Raw genomic sequence first — 14,041 nt, forward strand, 5'->3', positions numbered from 1 at the left:
TTACAGTTTTTAGCAATTTAAAGAATAGTTCATAATAGAACAAAATGTTGAAAGCTCGTAAATTGAAGTGCCACATTTTAAAATGGATGATTGCAAAAAATAGGTAACAAGTATAGAATTTTTAAAAAACTTTCAAAATAAATACAAACACAAAAGATAATATTAGATGGTAATAAAAAAGTATATATTGTAATGATTTTGTGTGCTACGTTTACTGCTCCACAAGTAAAAGACTCAGTGCAAAGAATTTATGCATAAGTTGTCTGCTTCGTTCATAAAAGGTTACTATAAAAACGTGCAAAATGTGATAAACAGGCCGATAACAGCTCTGCTTTCTGATTGGGGCGTGTGCTCTTATATAGTGGGGGCCGTGCCTCTCGTTTCACTTGGCTAGACTCGGCTCTGACCGAGTCTGTCTCAGTATGACTTGTACATTCCACAACAATACTTAGCTTGTAACCTGTAATCGCGGCTAAGAGTAAAAGTGGTAGTACAGCTCTGGTATGGCGAACCGATGCGGTATGGGAAAACAATGCCGAGTCAATAGTGTGATAGAGACTTTCTGTGGAAGTCCAGTGTTGTATCGAATTGCTTACTCAATGAAATAAGATGAAATTTAAAATAATAAATTCTATTTGTAAAAGTGCTGCATGCAGATGTATCAAGTAGAAAACTGACTGCTCGACTGATACATATGAAAGAGTTTCATTTGCTTATAAATACTGAGCTATGCATGACATGTGCCGAACACAAAATACAAAAAGAAACATTAAAAAACAAAACATTACAAAACTAATTTTTGTTTCAGACCAACAAAGACAGGGGCAACAAGCGAGCAAAGATAAATGTCCTTGGTGTAAACTCATTTCACTATTAGAGCTGACACGTTATGATGTCAAACATCACATTGGTATCAAATATATATATTTAGTGTATGTCAATGTCTGGCTTTGAATTTGAAGATGATACTGTTTTACCATCTAATGTTATTCCTATATTATTATTATTACATATATATTTATATACATATATATATATGTATATATATACATGTATATATATATATATATACATGTATATATATATATATATATGTATATATATAATAAACAAAGTTAACATTCTCTCGTGAGCCTTTTTTAGAGCAGCTTTAGTACTGAAGCTGGATACCATCATCAAATCATTGGGAATGTACGATGTAAACATTATCAATAGCTAGCTTTACATTAACATAAGTGAAGCGAATGCGTTTGTTTTTCATGCATAGCAAACAATAACAGTATAGATTTTCTTGACAGGAATAAAAATGCCGCTATCAGCTAACAGCTATAGCTTGTCTCTCTTTGGATAAACAAACAATCAATAGCGTTTGATTGTAAGCCTATTTGTAGAGCAGCTCAAGTACTGACACTGGATATCATATTCAAATCGATGATAATATAATATGTAAACAGTGTAAATAGCTAGTTTTAGGTTAATATAGGTAAAAGGGATGCATTTGTTTTCGATGCATAGCAAACAGTAACAGGATTGATATTTTTGAAAGGCTGCTAATGACAACGCCGCTGTTAGCTAACAACGAGCTTCTCTTTTTTTAGATAAACAAACAGTCAATAGCATTATATTGTGAGCCTTTTTTTAGAGCAGCTTTTGTATTGAAGCTGAATATTATGTTCAAACAAATGACATGATAATATGTAAAGATTATGAATAGCTAGTGTTACAAGAAAAAAGGTAACTAGGAGAGTTCGTTTTTTATGCATAACACACAGTTTTAGCTTAGATCTTATTCATAGGTTACTGGTGACAACGCTGCCGGTAGACATCTTTGTTTTTTTGTTCTATGCTATCATTCGCAGCCCTTCCATGGTACATTTGAGTAAAGACTATTGCTGCCTCGGTATCAGATGTTCTCTCTGCATTCAAGTCTTCAGGCTATGAGTATATTGATCTTGACAATGCAGACTCGCAATCCTCAAATAGTTGGGTCAGGGTTGACCGAGATATTAGCAACTTACTCATCTTACCAACTTCCATAGATCTTCACAATCATAATCTCTTGCTGAACGACAGCATTATACTACAAGATAAGGCAAGGGTCTTTTATTAAAGGGTTGATAAAATTAGAAATAGATGAATTGTCTCCTACAGTCTATAAGCATTGAATCGTCCAGTCATGTTCTATAATTTCAACTGTGAGCCATTACTTTTAGTTTAGGCACTAACGATAACCTTAGCCAGTTTCCCAAACCTATACAGTTAGTTGAAAGTAGATATTTTATGGATTCATGTTTCTGTTGCTACAGGCCAGCTGCTTGAGCTCCTTCGTTTTGAATCCCCCTTCTGGCAGTCATTTGATTGACGCTTGTGCAGCTCCTGGAAATAAAACATCTCATATAGCCGCTATTATGAGCAATACGGGGTAAGATCAAAAATCAGTGTACAAGTTTAGCCGCATTGTGTATGAAATTAATCACATGCTTTTGCAAATCCGTGACATATCTTTTGCAGGCTGATAACGGCATTTGAAAAGAACAAGAAACGCTCAAAGATTCTTGAAAGCATGCTAAGTAAAGCCAAGGTTACCTGCTCTAAAGTGATCAATGCTGACTTCACTCAGTGTGATGTTACTAAATACAGTGATGTAGAGTACATATTGGTAGACCCTTCGTGTAGTGGATCAGGTAAAGCGCTGGTTTACCTCTGTAACATTATCAATTGAGCCTAATGCAACTTATCAAATTTTACCCTATAATGATTTTGTTGCTGGTGTTTAATACTTATTCGTTTCTGTCAATGTCGCACAGTAAGCCATTGAAGCTGTCAAACTGTGCATATCTCAGCCAATACAATCGAAGTTCGTAAAAATTGGCAAGACAGCCTCCAACTGATATCTAAAAATTAGCGTTATTCCAGTTTTTTTGTCCTATGAGTGCGTAATTCTATTTGCTGCGTTTTAATTATAATCAAATTCATTATTTATGAAGCGATAATGTAAATACTATACACTCACTAATAATATCTTGTTCAATAAAGATGCAGTTCTGTTGATCCTGGCCAAAGGATTTGCATGCAGCTCGGGCTATTTGGTTGTAAGCTTTGGCTTTCTCAAACAAAGCTTCTCCATAAGTACACCATTTCAGTAAAACTAGGGTTTAACAGTTTTCCATTGTATTTCTCATTTGCATCTTTTTAGAATTAGTAAAGCTATATAATTAGTTTCCAATCGAAAAACTATCTATTACGTTAGAGTGTGTTCTTATTAACAAGTGCAGACAAATCCCCAACCATTATAAAGCTCTTAATTTTTTAATTGATCTAATTAATAGTATTTTTTATTTAATAACTGATACATTTTTTTGTTATAGCTGGCTTTCCCATTCATTCCTGTTATTGCATGTTTTATTTTCATCTCCATTAATTTTCTATGGCATAGGTATCACTGGCAGGCTTGGTTCTATTGAAGAAGACAACTCCTACTCAGAAGAGAAGAGAAGAAGCTCGCTTCTTTTCAGTCAGTTATATTAAAGAAAGCTCTTTCTTTTCCTCGAGTAAAGAAAGTTGTGTACTCAACCTGCTCAGTGCATAGCAAGGAAAATGAGCAGGTGGGTTTACTAGTATTTTCATGACATTATATTAATCAAATAAGGCAGTTGGGTCTTTATAACTTTGAGATGATGTTTCCTTGGTTACCAAGGTCATCTATACAAGTTGTCTGGGCATCAAACAGATTTTATCTCTGTACCACTGTATAAGTTTTGCTGCTTTGTATGGTCTGGACATTTTATGTTGCTAGACGTGATTACAACTCTCAAAAACCTAATTTCTGCATCATTATAAGACATTTGCTATAAGATGCTATTACCACCAGCTCTTATTTATAATCAATCTTAAAACATTTTGCCTTACCCTATCTAAGCTCAACTTTGAGGCATTTGTCGAAGCTCATATCTTTTTTCGTACGCTTCTGTAAGTTGTTTGAACATCTTTGCTGGTTTCACAGGTGGTGAGGGATGTGCTTACCCAGATGGAGGGCCGGTTTACACTTGAAGAAGCCTTACCAAGCTGGTCTCATCGAGGAGAACTGTTAGATGAGGAGTTTCCATTAGGGGTCAACTGTATTCGAGCCTCTCCACAGACTACTAAAACTATAGGCTTCTTTTTAGCACTTTTCACCAAGACTTCAGATTTCTCATAATTTCTATATATTTCCATGACTACTTTTTATGTTCCTCTTACACTTGAATAACCAAACTTGTCATGTCAGGTTTTTGTTACAGTTGTTGTTAGCAAGTTTGGTGGTTTCTTTTTAGTTGATACCAGCTGATACGAGGCTGATAATGTTCTGAATAAAAGGCTGGTCACACAGGCTGGTCACATATTATATTGATAGTTGACTATTTGTCATAATTATGAGACTTGCTATTTGTTACTTGCTATTACATCAACTTGAAGCCATTTCAGTGCCTCTTTCGAGATGTTTCAAGAAAGAGCTATTCAAACCAGTTACCCTCAGGTTTTGTACTAAAAAAAGCTAGCTTCGTAAAAGATCGTTTACATCAAACTCTGCAGCATACCAGTAAAAATAACTTTGGTCAAAAACCACATCATGAAATTAATCATCGTTTTTACATCTCACAGGTTAAAAATTGTATGTACTACAATTTGAAAATTAGTAATAAAATAGCAGTGCTAGGGTTGTATAATACATTCATTATTACTTATTAATTGTGTCAATGGTTTCTGTTCTAAAAGGGAAAATCAAAGCGTCAGAGGGGAATTGTGAATAAAACACCCAGCTCGTCTGTCTCCTGTGATATGGTGGTTCAAATAGTAGTAGATCGATCACTTTTAAAAAACCGTGTTTTTCTCTATTGGGAGATATATGCCTGTCATATTTGCGAGGGTCCTTTTATTACAAAATTGGGATACCTGGCACTGAGAAAATATTGTAATGCTTGCCGAAAAGCGAGTCGCCTGAGTATTAATGTTCAGCTCAAACGTACTACAATAGAACGTGGTACAATCACACTACTCACTAAAACATAAACCTACTTCGAACATCAACATTAGTAGAGTATCAACACACGTTCTCGTTACATGCATTCAATATATCTATTTTTACTCTGTTCACATTGGAAGTCAATACATTGACAAGGCCCAATGATTTGAGCCAGAAGCATGGTATGCCGGGAGTCAAACTGGTCATCAACAATTCCCTATTAATGGGTAGAAAGACACCTGAGGAAGTTCACAAGACTGCTCAAGAGTTTCTATCGTACATTGCTTCTATTTCTATCAAAAAAGTAGAGATCATACTTACAATGCTAGTTGACTACCACAAGCAGCACCACAATGAAGTAATTCCAAATCACATCTTACATCAGACCAAATACTGTGTGTAACACACGATCTTTTACCTATTCACCTATCTTAATATCATTGTACAATAAGCGAAGTAGACTGCCGTCAACCAGTTCCTAACTCAAAAACAACCTGTTCCTAAAAAATGCAGTGATCTTGCTTTTGTGAATTTTAACAATAGCTTATAAAGCATTTTGTTTGCAAATTGTAATAATAGTTTTTTGCGGATATACTTTGTTCACACACTGAAAAACAATCGTACATTCAATGATACTGTTTACATCTATACCAGCAGAGGATATTGATAACGCTATGGTGTTTATAGACAATCGTTGCAACAATGACACATAATTTTCAATGTACTTACTTTCTGTACCTACAGCCCTTTTCCATTCACATTGAAGTAATTCTAAAGATTATTGCATTAAAGTTTTTCTCATAACTGATGAATATGATGAACTAATGTCCAGAAGGATATTTACATGTCTTAGATTGTTAAATAACTTATAGTTGATTCAAACTATAAATGATATTAGTAGAAATGACAGTATGCATTCACTGAGATGATAGAAACTTTATTACCTATGTTACTAAAACCAGAATGTGATGCCATTGCAAAAGAACTTTGATCAAACTGTATGTTTGTACTTAGATGAGTGGTATGTGGGGAGCAGCTGTGGCTCAGTGGTTAGTGTGCTGGCAGTAGGTCAGTGGTTCAAATCACATGAGAGCCATTAGTGGTGTTATGAAGGGCAACTAGTCATGATTGCTTCTGTGCCAACTCTCATGAGCAATTGGTCATAGTAAATCCCATACTAGGAGGATGGCCATTTTCGCAAGTGATCCTTAATGGGATAGGTTAAAGAATAGAGAAAGCATAATATTATTATGCTTTATTATTCATCTTGAGGTGTTGACTGATGTTCTAAAAAAGAATCAAGGAGATTGACCAACCAGAAGCTGAGATATAGCCAGCCAAACACTTGTCTACCAAAAAACATAAGTGTTTTGGTAATCATCAATATATGTCGGATGAAATCGACTTGTGTGCCATTGGTCAATTAAGCCAACTAATGCGCTCTCCTATAACAATCACGGCGTTTTAATTGGTTTAATCCCTGGAAGTATAGAATAATCAAATTGGGCCTAACAATCATCGCTCCTAGAATTCCGAACCAGTCCCTCTGACGTGTAGATTAGTTTTAGGATAAAATAATTACACGCATCTATTATTTCGCAACATTTCGCTATTTTGCTAGTTCAGCTCAGTTTCGTTGTTCTCCTATACTTAGCTTCCCTATTCAGACTCATCTTTAGCGTTGTTCAGATTTTTTTAACTATAGCTAATAAATGGAATCAATTAAATCAATCATCAATATCGGTTATCATTTGCAATTTTCTACAAATTATATTAGTTACATCATTTATTCTATACGCAGTTATATTATTATTTTGTATAATATGCATTATGAATATTATATAAATCATAAAAAATAATCATAGATAAGATAATAGATCAATAGAAAAATCAAAGCAAAAGTTATCGTTTTCTTTTCTTATAGCAAGAGCAGCACGGTCAAGTTAGTCTTTTTAAGATTATGGCTGAAGTGAACTTCCAGTCTGTTAATAGTGACGATAATCATGAAAATCAACTGAATGCTGCATTAGATACACAGTAGAAAAATGATGAAGGAACAAAAAGTCCCATTCCTATTTCTTATTCTAAACAAACTGCAACTCGCGGATATTGCATATAGACTATACACGCGCCGTTCGTTGAACAGATGTTAAAATTTGAAGCACAATAGTCAGAATCTGCTCTTCTGCTTTGAAAAATCATGGCGAGGAGTTGTGGGCAAATGCCTTTACCACACAATGTTTAGTTGATTTTTCTGAGAAACCAGAGCTAGCCTGTAAATTATTAACTATCGCGAGAAGCGTTTCACATCTCGTAGCCAAAACAATCATTATACATAACGGCGATAAGGGTGCGCAACTCCGGCACATTACCATTAAGTCGATTTTATACGTCGCAGTTTTCGGGATTTTCGAAGGGTTTTCCTCTGATTCTTTAATAGGTAGACCTGTGTTTGGCTGGCTATATCTCAGCTTCTAGTGGGTCAATCTCCTTGATTCTTTTTTTAGAACATCAGTCAACACCTCAAGATAACTAATAAAGCATAATAATATTATGCTTTCTCTATTCTTTAACATAAGAAGACAATCATGTTGTTTACCAGATTGATGTTTATTTTAGAAATCGTTCTCGTAAAAGCCTGCATAAAGGGAAAATGCAAATGAAGCGAGTGAAAGTTCACCAAAAATCGAGTTTAGATGTTTATGGGATTGCTGCTAACTCTCTGAAAGAGTGCATCAAAAAGGGATGTCACTTTCTTAAGGTAGTTATCAACAATAGATTTATCAATAGATGCGTACATGAATAGGAAGCAAGTGTAGTCTCAACTCCACCATTCATTCCATTTAACTTCATGTTATTAGTAGTCTGAAATGCCAAAATCTATCATCTAGGGCTGAGCACATGCCAATCATAAGTTTTTTTGGCCTAGTATATGCTTGCTGTAAATAGGGGCTCACCATAGTGAGAATTCTTGAAAGAAATTCAAAACAATTTGCTGTGCTTTAATGCAAATCCAACCTATAAACCTGAATAGAGAATTAGTATCTTTCACGAGTTTACTCACTCCAATTGATTTATTTAGTCTGACCTTCTGTATCAGATTTACCCATTTTTGTGTCTAGCCCTTTTTTCTCTTTGACAAGATTTGTTAATATTGGTCTCAGTAATGTATATGCTAATTCTTGCTAAATTTATATATTTTGGTTTTAATTTTGTTTGTTTTTTCCCCACTTGATGTTACACTGTTTTACATTATACAGTCAAACCACAGTTTTTAACTATAATCTGTTCTAGAAGGCTGTAGGAAAGCGGTTAGTTCGAAATCCAAAACTATTTTTTCCATTATCATTAATGTAAGTAATTTGAGCCCTTTACTAGTCTAGCCAACTACATTTTCTCAAAGCCATTTTTTTCTACTATTTCACACCATAAACTCTATACAAATGTAATAGAAAGCAGGTAATATGTAAAATACAGTGACTGTATCATAATAAATACGTCAATAGTTTGACAGATGTACTGTACTATATCTGTAGCAACTTGTTCACTCGGTCTTGTATATTCTATATAATAAATAGAGAAGTGTAGGAATATACTGTATTGCGTTTTAATAAAATATGTTCCAAGGTCATAAAAAACAAACACTTCATAAGTTTTATTTTCACTCAGTTTAACGTAAACATTTAAGTATCAAAATCTAGTCTATGCAAGGTTAAAGATCTAAATGAATTTAAAAGATTACTATAACAAATTCTAGCAAAAATAAAAATGATGAGAGAAACATTTCTCTTCTATTTCTACTGACTAGCAAAAATATGCTACATCAGGGTATTTAAGGTTAGCCTGAGCTTTGTTTGATTTGATTGAAAACCGAAGTATTGGTTGAAATCTGAAGCTTAAAAATCTGAAGCTTTTTTTGTCAAAACCTGATTTGATTTGAGATCGGAAACTTTATACATGTAAATTTGAGTTATGATCATTTTCTCATTCTATTTTAAAATTCTCATTAGATATTCTCCACCGTAATGTTTTACAAAAAAGCTCAAAAGATGTATATTTCTCAAAGGTGGTCTTTCCACGTTTGGATTTGTCCAGCTACATGTACAGCTAAATTTTTGGATTAAAGAATTTGTATCGCAAAAGATTTGATCTCAGACCCTCCCAATCACTAGTCCAATGCAGTCACACGAGCTTGATGTATCCATTAGGCGATATATGTTGCTATATGGGAGCAAATACACTACCACTCTTCGTTACGACACCACGTGATGGCGCAACATCATTGAGAGCTGTAGCATAATTTTATGTGTGCTCAATTGTGTGAGCAAGTAATTAGCTTACTGTAATTATTTATTGGCAATGTGCCAGGCTAATAGCAAGTGGCAGGCAACTACATTACATCTCATTGTTTATAAGCTGATTTTCAATGTCTGGGCAACGCCGGGCATCCATCTAGTATATATATATATATATATATATATATATATATATATATATACAATAAAGTATAGGCTAAAAGTCAGCATAAAGTGCTCGATACTAAAGTAGAGCTTACTATAAATTTGGTAAGAAATTTATTAAAATTTGACTAAGCAAAAAATTACTAAAAGTTTCGTATTACACAAAAGGTGTGTAACACTCATCAGATAAAATGCTTAGTGAGGACTATACACAAGATTCTGCATTAGCTGGTAAGCTGAAATAAAAGCTCAGGTATTAAAAGCTAGATGGATAAGATCTATTATGTAATGCTATTTCGTAAAAGGTGTTTCTTAGCATGTCTACATGTAGATATAAGTTCACTACGTTTGTTAAGAGTTGCCTTCTCAGGTCTGTAAATGATGAAATATTTTTCTAATGTACATAATCTGCACTTTCCGGTGCTTTTAGAGTATGGCTTGGCGTGTGATAAAATCTTCCAGGCTATGTTGTAGTCAGCGCCGCTTTCCTTGAGTTCCCATATGTGGCTGCTTAGCTCGGTAGAGTAGCGTTTAGAAATGTCAAGGACATTTCTAAACGCTACTCTACCGAGCTAAGCAGCCACATATGGGAACTCAAGGAAAGCGGCGCTGACTACAACATAGCCTGGAAGATTTTATCACACGCCAAGCCATACTCTAAAAGCACCGGAAAGTGCAGATTATGTACATTAGAAAAATATTTCATCATTTACAGACCTGAGAAGGCAACTCTTAACAAACGTAGTGAACTTATATCTACATGTAGACATGCTAAGAAACACCTTTTACGAAATAGCATTACATAATAGATCTTATCCATCTAGCTTTTAATACCTGAGCTTTTATTTCAGCTTACCAGCTAATGCAGAATCTTGTGTATAGTCCTCACTAAGCATTTTATCTGATGAGTGTTACACACCTTTTGTGTAATACGAAACTTTTAGTAATTTTTTGCTTAGTCAAATTTTAATAAATTTCTTACCAAATTTATATATATATATATAGATTTTAGTGTTTGTTTTCTGTTGTTTGTGTCCAGTTATAGCAATAAAGTTATAGTAATTTAAAATCTGCTTTTGATTATATATATGATATATATAGATAATATATATATATAATATATATATTATATATAAAGGCCGCTTCACACTGGCCTTAAACTTTGAACTTCCAGTTCCAAAGACAGGTTTACTATCCATTACACCCAACTGGCCATATTATGGAATAATTGTGCACATCATACTTATTACACAAGTTATGCTGCTAGAATAATGATATTTGCGGAGGAATGAGAGTCTTATGTATTTTTTGTTTGATTTTTTAATGAATAATTTTATTCCGCTGAGTAATCAAACCAGGAAAGGTGAATCGTTAAGTAGCCAGGGTATTCTGTGTGATCATTGATAAACTTCAAACTAATGCAAGTTCTAACATGGTCTATGAGTCACATTGTCAATAAGTGAGATTGAACACTTTGTAGATTCATGGACAGATCTGATAGGTAAGCTGCTCGAGCATCAGCAAATGAGTGGCATGATTCGGGATGATGTAGTAATGCTGGCTCGAGATAAAGCCAAATCAGAACTACCCAAAGGTTTCCTTGACCTGATGGTTGTCAAGGGTGATACTGCAACTAAACATTTTTGTGAAGGAAGTAATGATGATGCCGACTGGTTCGAACATTGATTTAGGAAATTCATTTTTCAAGATGTCAAGTTATTTTTTCCTCAGTAGCTCCGCACTGTTCTCATAGATAAATTGTATTTTGTAGGTATCAGAAATAAATATTGGAAAACTAAGTCTAAAGTAATAGAGGAGCGTGCTGAAAATATTTTGTTCATATTTCTATGATGTGAGGAGCTCTATGTTTATATTTGACTGTTACTAAACTGTGAGTAATTTTTCGCCTGTCGATAGGGTATTTCTTTAATGTGAGTGCAGAGGAAACTCTACTTAAAAAAACTGTACATACAAAATTTTTAAGTTACAAAAGGTATTTTGGTAGAAAGTTAGCGTTTACTTACAAAAGATGTTTTGTACCTTGACCCAATGGTTTGTTTCATATTGTTGCACTTTTGCTTTCCATGAGTAGAACATGCATGGCCTTCATTCAGTTTCAGTTTTTAGTGAATGTCAGTACACTGTTTCGCTTTCATTTTTTGTAAATTTTGGAGTTATCATAGGACCAAAAGGACTAATTTAGTTTTTAGCAATTCATGCTTTGTGTTTTTTGTATAATGACAGTTTTTCAGTCAATGCAAGGCGTCTTCTTACTTCCTGTGGTCTTCTTACTCTCCGTGGTCTTCTAACTTCACATGGTCTTCCTACTTCCCGTGGTCTTCCAACTCCCCATGGTCTTTCTACTTCCCGTGGTCTTCTAACTCCCCATGGTCTTCCTACTTCCCGTGGTCTTCCAACTCCCCTTCGTCTTACTACTCCCCATGGTCTTTCTACTTCCCGTGGTTTTCCTACTGCCCATGGTTTTCCTACTCTCTGTGTTCTTCCTATTCCTTGTGGTCTTCCTACTCCCCGTGGTCCTCCTATTTTCCGTGGTCCTTCAATATCCTCATATAGCGGGTCAACACCAAAGGTAAACAAACAAAACTTCCCTTTATTAGTTTTTATTTGTCCTTTTTCTGTTTCTTTTTTCATGTGTATTTTTTTATTCATCTTGTGGTAATATAATTTTAATACATATTTTATGGGTATATACCATTTCATGTATTTTTGATTTGTACAAATGTTATGTTCAAGGTGTGTGATAGCCTTATTGGAATAAGGCATTTTTTATGGTAAAACTTGTTTTCACTTATGAAAAGTTCTACTTATGAAGTGGTTTTCAGCACGAATTAGTTTAGTAAGTAAAATTTCCACAGCCTATCGATGTCTATGATTAATGTTTTCTATAGCATCAGTTTATCTATATCCATAGTTGGAATATTTCTATGGCATGAGCATTTCTATGTTCATAATTGAAAGTATTTGTAATATAATGTGAGTATTTTTTCTATGCGTGTCTTATCCATATGAGTATATCTATGTGGGAGTATTTCTATGGTTTGACTAATTCTGCTGGCACTCATTACTCTCTCTCTCTCTCTCTCTCTCTCTCTCTCTCTCTCCCATCTCTCTCTCTCTCCCATCTCTCTCTCTCTCTCTCTCTCTCTCTCTCTCTCTCTCTCTCTCTCCCATCTCTACCTACTTGTATAAAAATCATTGAGATGTAAATAATAGTATAAGGGAATTTCACACTAATTTCACAAGGTGGTTGGGTTATGAATTTTAGTTTGTTCAAGATGTTAAGATTAAGATGTTTCAAGATTAAATTTAACAAAACTCGATCACGGTTAAAAAGCTTTGTCTGGATTCTTTAAGGCAAAGCAGTCACTGAAAGATGCTAAACTGACAGAAAAAGAAGAAGAGATAGCCAAAAGGATTCTATGTCAATGGAAAAGTCGTTTATCCAAGAACAACCATTAATCTTGTTATTTTTTCAGAGCTAATTGTACTGAAGAGTCATTCTGTGATGCTGACGGGTGGTTTAAGTGTGAAGGAGTGAGTTTCTGATAGAGCATACAACTCTTGATGCCTTGTGTTGTGATTGGTTGGTCAGACACTTCTAGGTGCGTTTAGTACCCACAGTCATTTGTAATAGATCTAACTACACCTAAATATACTACTCAGTTTCAGTTTCTCACTTGTAATTGGTCAAACTACTTAAATATAGTATTCAGTTTTTGATTGACTGGATTTGTCTAACTGAATTGGTCAACAGTTTTTATCTATATCTTTTTTAATATATCTGAGCAGATGTTATTCTAGGACTACAAATCTGAAAGCTGTTCATATATCCAAGCCATGAACTCTGGGCAAGACCTTCATTTATGTCACTGGATTAACCTTTACGAATCACGAGAGGGACAAATTTTGTTTAGCACATAAAATTTAGACCACCAGTAAGTTTGATTATAAAATATGCATCAATCTTTTCAGAGCTCTCTCTATCTTTTCATATTAATAGATGAATTCCTTTTCTCTGTCCTCTGTTTTCCTTTGTCTATTTCTCTATTTCCCTACTCTCCGTGCTTCCCTCACTTTTTCTTCTTTTCTTTGCCTTTTTCCTTCCCTCTCTAGCTTTTCCTGACCCTTTTCCTCTTCTCTCTCACAGCTTCTCTCTCTTTATCGGACTCTTCTCCCTCTTTCCCTCTATTCTTTTCTATCTTAATTGTTCTCTCCTATTTTCCTCGTTTCCCCGTTTTCATTGTCTCCCTTTCTCTTTGGATGTCTGAAAACAAAACTGTTGATTCCATGCTTTGCAGTCATCTAAATGTTTCAATGATTTTCGCTTTAAGATACCTTTTTCTAGATTGATTTTGGCATATACAGTTTGGATTAGCTGAATACCCAGAGTTGCATAAGTAATAAAAAAGCTTTTGCACAAAAAAATTCATTTTTATTTAATTTGTGCAACATTTACCATTCTAACTATTAAACTTCATTTCATGAGAAAAGCGTTTTGTGCAGTCCAAATAAAATTAAATAAAAAATATGGCCAATGAAAAGTAATGAGATTCTAGCC

General features: G+C 34.4%; 1 pseudogene; it reads left to right on the forward strand.

Annotated features, from left to right (window-relative positions):
* Positions 1–503: 503 nt before the first annotated feature.
* On the forward strand, positions 504–4,198 carry LOC137404844 (28S rRNA (cytosine-C(5))-methyltransferase-like; annotated as a pseudogene).
* Positions 4,199–14,041: the final 9,843 nt, after the last annotated feature.

The sequence above is a fragment of the Watersipora subatra genome, chromosome 9 (genome assembly GCF_963576615.1).
Source record: "Watersipora subatra chromosome 9, tzWatSuba1.1, whole genome shotgun sequence".
Classification (NCBI taxonomy): Eukaryota; Metazoa; Bryozoa; class Gymnolaemata; order Cheilostomatida; family Watersiporidae; genus Watersipora; species Watersipora subatra.